The sequence below is a fragment of the Sminthopsis crassicaudata genome, chromosome 2 (assembly GCF_048593235.1).
Source record: "Sminthopsis crassicaudata isolate SCR6 chromosome 2, ASM4859323v1, whole genome shotgun sequence".
In the NCBI taxonomy this organism is placed as follows: domain Eukaryota; kingdom Metazoa; phylum Chordata; class Mammalia; order Dasyuromorphia; family Dasyuridae; genus Sminthopsis; species Sminthopsis crassicaudata.
The window spans coordinates 642,924,733-642,938,346 of record NC_133618.1 but is presented as its reverse complement, the minus strand read 5'-3'; the positions used below and the strand labels follow the sequence as shown (position 1 = coordinate 642,938,346).

The following is a 13,614-nucleotide window of genomic DNA, read 5'->3' as shown; positions in this document are numbered from 1 at the left end:
GTATTAAGAGCTCAAAGTTAATGATATATTTATAAACAGAGCATGTTACTATTTAGAACTGGACTTCATTTCCAATCTTCTCGAGTTGAGTTTTTGACTTGGCATACATATCTAAGCAACTTCTACATTAACAATATATTTATTTCATGAAAAGCAATTAATTTATTCCAGTGAACATATGAATTTATTTAGAATGACATAATTAGAACTGAAAAGAGCTATAGACAGTTCATTTATCCTAGTTCATTATATCATAGAGAGGCAACTGAGACCAAGTAAAGTAACTTGCATACAGATTTTTAGTAGCATTATTTTTCAAATCTATATCCCCTAACTCCAAATATAGCATAATTTCCATTGCACGGAGATGACTTTCCTAAGTGATCATTTCCTCCAATGAAGCAAATCTTAGCTCATGCATATCTACCATTTTATTCAACTCTAGTCTTGCCAAGGATCCTCCATAGGAGTCCAATATTCTGAGCACCTCTCTCACAATTTCTTGTCTTTCAGGATATCCATTTACTTAATCATATATTGTATAAAAATATTGATCTGATGGGATTTTATGTGCATCTCATAGATCATAGATATCATATACCAATAATGAATTACTGGTTTTAAGAAAAATCTGGATTTCTATACTGAAATCTAATGTGCCATACCTAAGAAAATTTAGTCCATCTGGAAAAATAGAAATATTTTATATGCATAATTGTCTTTAGCAAATGTTAACTACAGAATCAACTAGAACTGGTTTATTGGGACCTTTTTAATATTCTCTACCTTTAACCCTCATTCTATCTGTGTCACTGGTTCTGATAGACAATTGCTTTCCATCATCAAAAGTCCTTTCTGATTCTCTACACCTGCAGTAGTTACATTCGATTTAGAAATCTGTGGATCCAGATGTCATTGATTTGAAGATAGTGTTAAATATTCTAGTACCTTCTTAAAGATCTCAGTAATTACCTATCACATAAAAGTCCTAATTGATTAATTTATTATTCATTACTCTAGCTAGCACAGCCATTTCAGACTGTCTAGACATGGCTTTTGAATTTAAAAATGTATCTTAGGGAATTCACTCATATAGTACAGGGTGATTGCCAAACTATTATATGAAAGAAAAGTAAATACATGAACCCATTATTTGAGAGTAACAGATGTTTCTAGAGTGTTCACCTGTAAAAATGAATCAGTGGTCAAAATACTTTAGAATATTTATTTCTTTTCTTGTTGAATAATTTTCTTATCATTAAAAATTAAAAGAAAAGTATTTTTCCCTTTGCCAACAATGGCTGTATTTGTGTACTCTCCCTAAAGTTAGACAAACTAAGTGGATCATAAGTTTCCATGAAAAACATTTTTGGTCATGGCCTTACAGGGCAAGTGCATATAAACATTTATTTTTTACTATGTATTCAGGATATGAGGAGATACAGATAGATATAAATAGAAAGATAGATAGATGATAGATAGATAGATAGATAGATAGATAGATAGATAGATAGATAGATAGATAGATAAAAGAAGAGAGACACACAGAGAGACAGAGAAAGAGACAGGGAGAGAGAGAGAGGTCTACATTTTCTATAGAGAAAGAATAGCTACTAGATTTGGAAAAAAATATTAATTTCTTTTTTAGAAACAAATCTTCTCTCCAAGGGCTATTGAAAGTATAAATGGGCATATATTTCATATAATCCTTCTTTTTTCCAATAATGGTAATAGCTAGAATAAGCAAAATGCCCATGTGGTTAAATACAAAATGAATATCATCTCTGATAATGAAAACAATGCTGGAAAATAGCTGGAACAATTTTCCTTATTTTACAGATGAAGATACTGAGATAGACAGAGAGAAGTGATTGTCCAAGATTGTGTAACTACTAAAAGTTCAAGACTGGATTTGAACTCAAGTCTTCCTGTTTTTAGCCTAGTACTATTCTCTTGTGATTAAAAAAAAAAAAAAAAAAAGCCTCCTTATTGTAATTCCCGAAAACAAAACTAGCATGAGAAGAAGCAATTCAATGGCTTACTAACTCTCTGGCAAGACCACAAAGATTTACAGTATATTACTGTACACCAATTAGTTTCCTAACAACTATCTATTTTAGGTTAATTGTAGGTAAGGAAACAGGCTAGAAAATATTTAAGAATAAAAGCTACTTATTATAATTTAATGCCCATAATTTGCAAAAGTTTTGCAAATAATATTCGATTTGACCATCACAACCAGGTTATTTTTATACTAATGGCTTTCTAATTGTGACATAGCTATTGATGTAAGAAAACAAACAAGCAAACAAAAATATATATAGTATCTAGTGGCTTCAAAAATAGTATTATCACTACCAAGTTGTAACCTGGAAGGCTGAAATTAGAACCTTTCAGAAAGCTTTTCTTTTCTTTTTTTTTTTTTTTTTTTTTTTTTTATTTTGATAAAAACCTCATAATTTATTGATTTTTAATCTTGTACTTTGCAATTTTTCTGACCTAGCCAAGAAGTCTAGTGGGACTTTAGTATTTGTCCTTTTTGCCAAAACAGTAACTAAGTCTAAGTAATTAAAATATCTTCAAAATATTTATTTTAAAAACACATTTAATTGAACCAAGATGGAGGAGAAAAAATGGCTACTCATTTGAGCCCTCCCCCAAATACCTTCAAATATTTAAATAATGCCATAAAATAATTCCTGCAGTGGTATAATCCGGAAAAGGACAGGGTGAAATGAGTTTTCAAGCAAAGAAAGCTTAGTAGATTGGATAGAAAGGTCTGTCCACACCTGGGTAAGAGTGGAACACAGCTTAGCCCTGATTGCACCAACCAGCAAGCTAGAAGCAGACCTTGAGAGCCACTGAATCAGAAATGACAGTGGCTACTTCTGGATCTCTCAGCCCACAAATGATAAGAATGTCAAACAACTAGTAAGAAGGAGTTCCTTGCTATCTGGCACTAGGGACAGTATATAAAGGTATACAAATCAAACATTTACTGGTAATAAATCATAATTTCTTGACCCCAACATTCAATTAACAATTTAAGAAGCTTTGCTCTAAATTACTATTGATTGAAGGAACAATTCTGTAACACTACCTCATACCTTTTCAATCGACTAATAGGACAGAAAAGAAGTATGATAAATGTTGGAGAGAATATGGGGAAAATGAGACTTCAATGTACTGTTGGTTAGGTTGTGAACTGAATCAATCATTCTTTGGAACAATTTGCAACAATGCCCAAAAGGTTATAAAACCTTGCTGGGCCACTCCTGAGTCTATATTCAAGAAAAGATTATTTTTTTAAAAAGGGGGAAAAGGATCTATATAGGTATGGAAATATTTCTAGAATTTGTTTTTCTGGTAGCAGGAATTTGGAAATTGCAAAGATGTCCTATCAATTGGGAAATGACTGAATATATTTTGCTATGTGATTATGGTAGAAAACTATTGTATTATTAAAACAAACAAACAAACAAACAAATAAACAAAAAACTTTGAGAAGGATACTCTAAGAAATACCAGGAAAGACTTATATGAACTGATCCAAAATGAAATGCAATATGAATAAGGTAGCAGCAATATTATAAGATAATCAACTATGAATAACTTAGCAATTCACTTGTTCTTAGCAATACAGTGATATAGGAAGGATTTATGTGGGAAAATGCTATTGATTCAAAGATAAAGAACTATTGGTGTATAGAATGAAACATACTTTTAAAAATATTTTATTTTCCTTGAGTAGTTTTTGTCTATTTTTTCTTTTATAACATGATTAATATGTTAATATTATGTTATATGTTAATAATATGCTAATATGTTATTTTCAAAATACATGTAAAATGGTTTTTAACATTCACCCTTGCATAATCTTGTCTTCTAAATTTTTCTCCCTCCCTTTCCCCCCACCCTTTCCCCTAGACAGCATATAATCAAATATATATGCAAAGCAGGTGCAATTCCTCTATACCCATTTCCACATTCATCATGCTGCACAAGAAAAATCAGATCAAATGGGGGGAAATGAGAAAAAATAGCAAGTAAACAACAACAAAAAAGGTGAAAATACTAAGTTGTAATCCACATTCAGTACATACAGTCCTCTCTCTGGAAGCAGATGGCTCTCTCCATCAAAAATCTATTGACATTGATCTGAATCAGCTCATTGTTGAAAAGAGCCATTACAGTTGATCATCACATAATCTTGTTGTTGCTGTATACAATGTTCTTTTGTTTCTCCTCATTTCATTTATCATCAGCTGATATAAATCTCTCTCTTTAGCCCTTTCTGAAATCATCCTGTTGTTTCTTATAGAATATTATTACATAATATACATATACCACAACTTTTCTAGCTTTTCCTCAGCTGATAGACATCCAGTTTCTAGTTCTTTGCCACTTCAAAAAGGGCTTCTACAAATATTTTTGCACATGTGGGTCCTTTTTCATTTTATGGGGGGTTTTTTTGGGACACTTTTGCATTAAAGGGTATATTCAATTTGGTAGTCTTGCTCTCCAGAATGGTTGGATCGGTTGACAATTCCATCAACAAAGTATTATTGTTCCAGTTTTCCCACATCCCTTGCAACATTATCATTATTTTTTCCTTTCATCTTAGCCAAACTGACAGGTGTGTGGTGATACTTCAGAGTTGTCTTACTTTGCATTTTTCTCCTCAACAGTGATTTAGAGCATTTTTTTCACATGACTACAAATAATTTTATTTTCTTTATTTGAAAATCATCCATTTATATTCTTTGACCATTTATAAATTAGAGAACGGCTTGTATTCTTATAAATTTTATTAAATTCTCTATATATTTTAAAAATAACGCCTTTATCTCCTCATCTCCAAAATATACAGAGAATTGACTTTAATTTATAAGAAATCAAGCCATTCTCCAATTGATAAATGGTCAAAGGATATGAACAGACAATTTTCAGATGATGAAATTAAAACTATTTCCACTCATATGAAAGAGTGTTCCAAATCACTATTGATCAGAGAAATGCAAATTAAGACAACTCTGAGATATCATTGCACACCTGTCAGATTGGCTAAAATGACAGGAACAAATGGTGATGAATGCTGGAGGGGATGTGGGAAAACTGGGACACTGATGCATTGTTGGTGGAGTTGTGAAAGAATCCAATCATTCTGGAGAGCAATCTGGAATTATGCCCCAAAAGTTATCAAAATGTGCATACACTTTGACCCAGCCATACTACTACTGGGCTTATATCCCAAGGAAATACTAAAGAAGGGAAAGGGATCTGTATGTGCCAAAATGTTTGTGGCAGCCCTTTTCATAGTGGCTAGAAATTGGAAAATAAATGGATGTCCATCAACTGGAGAATGGTTGGGTAAATTATGGTATATGAATGTTATGGAATATTATTGTTCTGTAAGAAATGATCAGCAGGATGAATACAGAGAGGCTTGGAGAGACTTACATGAACTGATGCTGAGTGAAACGAGCAGAACTAGGGGATCATTATACACTTCAGCAATGATACTGTATGAGAATGTATTCTGATGGAAGTGGATATCTTCAACATAGAGAAGAGCTAATCCAATTCCAAATGATCAATGATGGACAGAATCAGCTACATCCAGAAAAGGAACACTGGGAAATGAATGTAAACTGTGAGCATTGTTTTTTTGTTTTGTTTTGTTTTGTTTCTCTTACCAGATTATTTTTAGCTTCCGAATACAATCCTTCCTTTGCAACAACAACAACAACAAAATTCAGTTCTGCACATATATATTGTACCTAGGATATACTATAAGATATTTAATATGTATGGGAATGCCTGCCACCTAGGGGAGGGGGTGGAGGGAAGGAGGGGAAAAACTTGGAACAGAAGGGAGTACAAGGGATAATGTTGTAAAAAAAAAAAAATTACCTATGCATATGTACTGTCAAAGAAAATGCTATAACTATAAAAATTAATAAAAAATAAATTAAAAAAAAGAAAACACCTCAAAAAATAAGGTCTTTATCTGAAGTCTTAAATGTAAAATTTTCAGAAATTAAGTCATTCAGATCCTGAATATTACATTGACCTAGTAAGTTAAATATTACATTAGTTAAAAGAGAGGATACTTATAAATAACCAAACTATAGATTTAAATGTTTACCTATACATGTGATCTTTTCATCTTAATACAAATTTACATACTCACAAGAAGCTTTTAGTTTAAAAATGAACAAACTGTACTTTATTGTTTTCAATATTAATTTAGTTTTATAAAATACTCTTGAAACAATTATATCACCTTAGCCAGAATGACATTTCTTGTGTTAATATTGTATTTTTTGTATCTGTGTCTTTTCAGAACAATAAGAAAACAATAGAAAAGAAGGTAGAGAAGGGCAAATGTATGGAAGGGAGGGAGGGAAGAATCCTCTCTTTCTTCCTCTTTCCTGTCTTCCTTCTTTTTTCTTTTCTTCCTCTCTTCTTCCCCTCAAGAAGCTTACATACTCTTCAGATAATGATGATTGCATCTTTCTGTCACTTAGTTTGTCAAGAATATCTGTCAGGATCAGGAAGAGAATTCTTTAAAAATCAAGAAGATTAAAGCCCTCATTTTGCAAAGTGAAAACTGAGACAGAGATAAAATATCACTTTTATCATTTGACAGTGTGAGTGAATTGATGTTTTTATGTGTTTCTAAATTAAATGAAAAACAAAACTTCATGGTATTTTCCAAGAAAGCCAGGATTTATAATCAATAGTTTAAGTTTCTTAGTTCTCCCCTCCTTTTCTCTCTCTCTCTCCTCCCCCATCCCCTTTTCCCTCTCTCCTTTTTTATTCTCGGCTTCCTTCTCTCTGTGTCTGGTCTCTTTCTCTCTGTCTCTGTCTCTCTTATCCTCTCTCTCCTAGAGTTTGTGTGTTTGTTAGTTTGAGAGTGTGTGTGTGTGTGTGTGTGTGTGTGTGTGTGTGTGTGTGTGAGAGAGAGCAAGCTTTGCTTTTCAAGGCCATTTTCAGAAGTGCTGCCGAACAATTGATTTTAAATAGATGGCTTTCTGGCATTGTGGGGCTAGCTTGGCTGCATTGCTGTCTGCAAATATGTAGCACAGCAGATAGATTTCCTCAGAATTGCTTCAATTTTCCCTAACAGGCAACAAAATTATTGTGATTAATTTTACTATAATTGAGTTTTATTGCAAGAGTGACATTTGTCTCTGGCTTCCCTCAGAATATTGCTTATTTGTCACTGTCATCTCTAGCCAGCAGAACTGAGCTTGGTTGCCAAGGCCTGTGCAAATGAGAATCTGGTTCAAGAACAAATAGATAAGGGAAAAGGAGATAACCCCTGGAGAATTAAGATATGCAAGCAATGGACTTTTAATTGTTTTTAATTAAATGGGTCTTCTGACAAGATAAGGAATGGTTGGGAGGTGGAGAAAAAGTTTTACTTTAGGGCCATCTAGAATCCTGTACCACAGCTTCTGAGAGAGACAATGTGTTGCAGTGGTTGAAGGAGGATGTGGAGGGCTTAAGTCTAGAAGTCTTAAGTTCAAGTCTAGCCTCAGATACTCCCTATCTATGTGCCTCTGAGCAATTCATTTAACCTCCTTTGGCCAAAGTTTTGTTATCTGATAAAAAAGGTAAAGCTATCTCAGCACTTTGGGAATCAAAGGTCAGCCCTGGGGGTTGGGGAATCAGAAAGGAATCTTAAAGGGACCTCAACCCCCATCAATTCAAACTGTCTGATTATTTATAATGGTCAAGAATTTAATACTTTACAAAATAATCTATTCCATTTTGAGTAGTTATTAACTGTTTGAAAATTGTTCTTTACACTGTTCTTGTTTTTCTCTTAGGAGATACAGAATAATTCTACTCCCTCTTCTCAGTAGCTTTTCACATATTTTGTAGTACCTAGAATGATAATTCTAGAAGATAATTCTTATCTTCTCTAAAATTAACATTAAAGTTCATTCTACCTCAACCCTCAATAACAATTCTTTAACTCTTCCCACAATTTTATTTTCTCCCATCTGAACTAATTCTACTACAATCATGTCCTCCTTAAAATGTGTTACTTACAACTGAACGCAGTTTTTCCATTGCAGTCTAACTATTTCAAAAAGAATAAGTCGTTTCCCTCGTTTTAGATAGTGTGTTTTAAGTGCCAAAAGTCATATTAGCAGATTTGGCAACCATATCACTCTCTCTCTCTCTTATCTCACAGATTTCAGTGACCTGAAACTTTTTCACATGAATTGTTATCTGGCCACATTTCCTCCATATTGCATACATGTTATTGACAAATCAAATTTTTTTATAGTTAATCCTATTCCATTTTGTCTTGCTTTATGTTATCAATCATTCCTATCAGTTAAGATATTTTTGATATGCTGATTCTTCCATACATTGAATTAGCTATCTCTACCAGCTTAATATAATCCACAAAACTGATTCATTTTCTTACTATGTATTATACACAGATAATTCACTTAGTAAGAATAGAGCAGAACATTGAATAGGCTACTAAAGCATAAGTTTATCTTGGGTATGGCTGCTCAACAATTATGAATGTGCATGAATACACTGTCATTTGTGTAATATTTATTTATCCTGCTCACAAGAACTTCATGACAAGCATTATCAAATGTCTTATTCACATTATTATGTAATACTTTCAAGAAAACTTGAAATTAGGTTCTATAATGTTTTAAGAGGCATGGAGAAAATGCTACTAAGACTTGAGCAGCCAAATATTATTACCTATGTGCCACTACTCTACTATTGCAACAACAATAACAACTACTGCTGCTACTATTACTACTACTACTAAATAATAATAATAATAATAATTTTATTTTTCTACCATTTTAAATTTTAGTAAGCACTCATTTTACAATAATCTTGTTTAAGATGTAAGATAAGGAAATCTAGGTTCAGAGAATTCAAGTGAATTGCTAGGGTCATAAAATTAGAAAGTTCCAAGCTATGGCTCAGATACAAGTCTTAAGTAGGCTTAAACAAATTTACAAAGGGATTTTCTCATGCTATATTAATCAAATTCTTCTAAAATATATTGATTGGGGCAATCTTATGCAGAATATGTTCACATATATGTATGTGTGTGTGTATATATATTTATATATGTTTGTTCTTATTCTAATATTGTTCTTGTTTTAATATAATTTGCTCTTGATGAACCAAACCTGACTCCTTATGGACAGTGTTTCCTTTTCTAAATGCTTGTGAGGAATCATCTCATCTGCACCCCTAGGATATATGAAATGTCTCAGGGAGAGAGTCTGGATTTCTTATTCCCAAGTATAAAAATAATTTGCCTTGAATTCTGGATTTTTTCATAATCTGAATAAAGAAAAGAAGAATACCTCTCAAAAACCATGACTTCCAAAGTTACCAATGTATTTATTTTGGTCAGCAAAGTCCTTTTAAGTTTTGGTGGTAGAGGACTTTTTTTTTCATCTTCTCTTTTTATTTAATATATGGTAGCATTGAGATTGTTTTCTTGTTCTTCCATGTGATCAGTTTCATAGCACAAAGGACAAATAGGGCAGAAGCCACAGATTGGCCCTCGGTAGGGATGTCAATAAACTTACTGTGAATTGGCCAATATTCCTATTCTCCCAGCATAGGTGTGTTCACAGCCTTATGAATTTGAGTTGTGATCCTTTTATTATTCACATGACTTTGAGTTCTATAAATCAATGTCCAGTGCTCTATGTGACTTTGAAAACTGGAACTACTGCAGCTATGGCATCTGTCACTTAGTGATTTGCACCCTTAATCACCAAAAAGTCTTCTGAACATTAAATTGTAAGGTAACCTCAACTATGTAAGGTAAACTCTTAGCTTACCTATTGGGAAAGGAGGTAGAAAAATTTTTCTACTATATTGAAGAGGGACAAATAAAAGCAGAAAAAAGCAAAAGAAAGATGTATAATTTTAGCATCTGAGAATAAAAAATCTTTGTGTCTACTCATGGCTCTGTGACCTATTTTGAAAATGAGATGATTGGAGTATATATGAAGTTCTGAATATTAAGTTTATGTTCATGTACATATATATGAACATATGTATTTGTGTGTACACATATGATGGACTTTTTAGTCCTTTGGGGAAAATTAAATAACACTTCTCAGAAGAATGTTTTAAATGCAAAATAGAAAATGTATAATAAAACAAAATAATTACATTGAAATTAAGATGTCATTATGTATTTTTATTTGCTTGCTCATAAATTTGCTTTACCTGTCAAACTATCTGTCTGAATTTTTTTTATTTATATGTCTATTTATCTATTTACTTTTTATGTTTGTCTTTGTTAATTTACCTCCTGATAGTCAAATTTATATAATATCTGAAGTTTATTTATAATTCCTGGACTAGGATGATCTCTAGATATCATGATGATATTGTTTACTTCACCTTTCTTAGGTCAAAATTCAGATATTATATAGTAATTCCTTCAAAAGAATTTTGTGTTCTAGATGTGGCTCTCTATATTTCTGGTATTACTTAATATATTAATCATATCCCTTCCCATTTTAACTTTGACCCTATTAAGATGATTATCTGCTTTATTTCTGATGGATGGGAATAAAGAGCAAGTATATTAAGTAGCTACTATATTCCAGGGCTTATAAACAATGTATTTAATAGCAAAGTAATTATCTGTTTAAATTCAACAAATATCATTTAAAGACAAATTATGGGAAATGAATAAGTTGCATAAGGATATTGACTAAATAATGAACATGTCCTAAACTTAGACGCTTCCAGACAAAGACTTCTGATGTTTATTGGGCCAACTTCTGACATTTTCCTGGTATCCTAGTCTAATAATCTCATTTTGTTTATATTGATCACAAACTTTATACATATTTTCTAATTATGTTTAGATTTCATGAATCATTAGTTTTAAAACCAAAAGGTACCATTAAGCTATTTATATTGCCCAATTTCATAGAAAATTATAGTTGTAATAACTGAGAAGAAAAGTAAGGTGGCTTACCTAAGACCACACAGATTATAAATGGTGCAGTCAAGATTTAAACCAATGTATTCATTTCTCATTGAAACTTCTGTTCCCTTAGGTAGTGTGGCATTTCATATACTTCACTTTGTATTATTAAAAATGTAAACTGATGAATGAAATATTTAAAATTACTAACTCAAGTAAAAAAGGTTATTTTCATCCATTTTTGACATTTTATTTGAAGATTTAGTATAGAGGAGAGTGCCTATTATGTACAATATATAGACAATTTATTTTTAATCATATGCCATGATTGATTCAGTGGATTCAAAACCCAAAGAAAAAGATTAATGCAAGTGTGTCAAATACACAGTCTTTTAGGTTCCCTCCAATTACAATATTATTTTTATGATTCAAGAATTTTAAATGCTACCCAAACAGCTCAATAAATAAGTAGTGTGGGATTCCCAACTCCTAGAGATTTGGTTCTCACTTAGTTAAATGAAAAAGCTTTTCTTTGTTAAAAATGGGTATGTGAGATTGTAGGATTCTAGAGATTGTAACTAATACAAACTTTCTACAAATGTGGAAAGATTATTAAAATAAACCAAAGGAAAACAAAAATAAAAATGTCTATCTGATTGCAATTGGCAGTAAATGTTGGGAAGTCCTACTTAATATGGAGTCAGTTATTATTTGGACATGTAGAAGAATAGACAGTTTTAGCTTCCCATCTGTCTGGCCTTCACAAAGCAGACCAGATGTAAAGTGCAGAGTTCTGTGCTTTTCAATCAAACTTCATGCATCACTAGACCAATCATTTCTCCACTAACTCATCTAGGTTGGTGGCAGATGTGAAGCATATATAAAAGTATTTTTAAATGAAAGAGGAAAACATTGTATATTCATTAACAAGTATACAACATGTGGCAATAGGTAAATGTCTCATTGTCATGGCAACCGCTTTGATGACAAAACTAAAAGATAAGCATAGATTTTAAATCGTCTTTTTGTGACTTCACTGGACATTGAGGAAGAGTGGCAAAAAAAGTATTGTTTGTAAAAACTGAACCAGAAATGATAGGCTATATAGTAAATAGTAAATAACAGTGTAGGACTTCATAGCTTGGACTTGTATAATTTTTCCCTATCACTCTATCAACCAAATGGAATAGCTGTGTCTATAATAATATAGCCAAATCCTCGACTGTCAGAATAAATGGAGCATGACTATGTCAAGGGAAACTGGTAGCCAAGCAATTACATAAACTACATGCTTTTCCACATGTTAAAAATAAGCAGTGTTTTTGAGTGCATAAGATAAGGAATGGAAGGCTCATATAAGTCATCTGGAATCCAATTCTATATCTTATAGATGAAGAAACTGAGGGTTGGAAAATGAAGCATTTTTTTCAATATCATGCATGTAATAAAAAGCAGGTTCAAGATTTGAATCCAAGTCTAAAACAGATGCTCTTTTTATTAATTTTGATTCCCATACTGATGCTAAACAAAGTATGTGAGATTATCTACATAAGATGGTGCTCAACCTGCTTGTTGATGAGAGAGAGTTTTATATGTCATAGGTCCCCCTCCCCCATCATGTTCAAAAGGCATTTAAATGAAGAAAAATACCCTATGGACTGCTTGCAGTTTGGATTACTTCCTGAGGATGATGATAATTTGACAGTAACGGAAGAAAAGAAAGAGAAAAAGTTGCATGAGCACGATTGAGCTGGCCAACCATTAGTTGGCATGAAGCCTTGTCACTAATACTACAATCAGGAATACTGAGCAATTGAGATGTGCATTAAAAATTCAGAAAGCTGTCAAAATCACTGGCAGGGCAATAGGCTAGCACAAGCCTCAAAAGTTATTCATAGTCTGTCTATACGAGTTAAGTTAACTTAGGTAGCTGGAACAGGATTGCTAAATAGTCTTTGAACTAGAGAAACAATTTTGTTTTCAGAAAAGAGAGAAAGAAAATTAGGTGAGATATTTGTGTGATAAGAGTAACCTAATACAATCTCGTTATTTGGGTGGATTCCCCTATGATTCTGAGCGCATGAGTGTGTGCTCCTCTGCCTTATATCTATCTATCTATCTATCTATCTATCTATATCTATATATATACACTTTGTCAGAACACTGCAAAGTGGAATATCCTCTACCTAATATATCTATCTATCTATCTATCTATCTATACTTTGTCAAAACACTGCAAAATGGAATATACCAAAAAACTCTGGAAGTTTGCATGGGTAATATAGTGTTACATTTGAAGTCAAGGAAATGATAGTTTATGTTATATATATATATATATATATATATATATATATATATATATACATATATATATATATATATATACATATATATATATGATACTATATGATAGTTTATATGACATTATTAAATAATAACAAGTCATTGATTCATTAATTTAGCAAGTATTTATGAAGCCCTCATAACATACTAAGTAAGCTGCTGCTGGGGATTCTGAGCAAAAATAAAACAGATCCTGCCCTTGAGGAGTACATTCCATAAGAGAAAATAATATGTACACCAAAAACACATATTATATAGGGGGGACAACATTAATGTTATGATGCACAAATGTCTCATAAGAGGTAAGAGGC

At 32.1% G+C, this 13,614-nt stretch overlaps 1 protein-coding gene across 2 annotated transcripts in view; it reads left to right on the top strand.

Moving 5' to 3' along the window:
• LOC141558848 (pro-neuregulin-3, membrane-bound isoform-like) overlaps positions 1–13,614 on the top strand; it is a 959,615-nt gene that overhangs the window by 698,319 nt on the left and 247,682 nt on the right. The window lies entirely within an intron of this gene.